Consider the following 973-nt stretch of genomic DNA (forward strand, 5'->3'; position numbering starts at 1 on the left):
GCGTGCCCCAAGTGCAGCCTGGCCCAGCCCCTGCCAGAAAGAACCCAGCGCTGCTGCAGCCCCAGCCTACAGCTGCACCCTTCCCCCCACCCCCCCCATAAATCCAGGGGGGACACCCGACCACACCCCTTCCCTACCACCCCAATAGACTTACCAACTGCACACAGCTCTCCAAGCTGCTGGGCTGTGCTCCTTGCTGCCTGCATGCTGTGCACATGCATGGGCATTTATCAGCCAAATTATCAGCCACATAAAGCCTTTTCCAACACACTCAATTTTCTTTATATCAGTGCTGATCCTATATCAGACTGATGTCTCAGTGTACCTCTAGTAATTATCGAACAGGATGCTGTGAAATCCTTTAAAGCATGCTGCACAGAATTAGTACCATTAGGTGTAGAAACACCTACACATGATTCACAAAATAAACCCAGACATTTCAAACAGGAATCCATAGTGTCAAAACATTCTGGCCTGTTGTGGTCTTTCTGAGTTTTTAGCAATTGAAGACTTGCTGTAGTCCAGAAATGAGTGAAAAGTGAAACAGGGTATTTTCCAACAGGTGCCTTGAATTTAAAAGGTTGAGAGCCACTAGTCTATGTTATATGTTCTTATCTGATGTACCCTTGACTTCTGAGGGAAATCAGTCATATGATTAAAGACTACAGAATTTCTCTCTAACTTCTTGGATGAGACTTACTTCAATACTGTTTAAAGTCCTGAATGTGCAAAAGCAAATCTACTCAATTAAATAAAAAAGTCAAAACCTGCGTAAATCCAAAAATCTATTAGTTAGAGCATGCTGATTTCTTTAGACAGTGGTGCAAAAGGGATGACTATCCATCTTTAACTCCCCAAACATAATGACCAAGTACCCCTTTACAACTGGGCATACAGGAGGAAAGCATTTAGCACAGGTTTGGAGCAGGATACAAACTCATGCCTCTAGAGCCATAGAAAAGAATCTTAACTA

This window comes from Gavialis gangeticus, unplaced genomic scaffold (assembly GCF_001723915.1).
Source record: "Gavialis gangeticus isolate Ggan-Ray unplaced genomic scaffold, GavGan_comp1, whole genome shotgun sequence".
Taxonomy (NCBI): domain Eukaryota; kingdom Metazoa; phylum Chordata; order Crocodylia; family Gavialidae; genus Gavialis; species Gavialis gangeticus.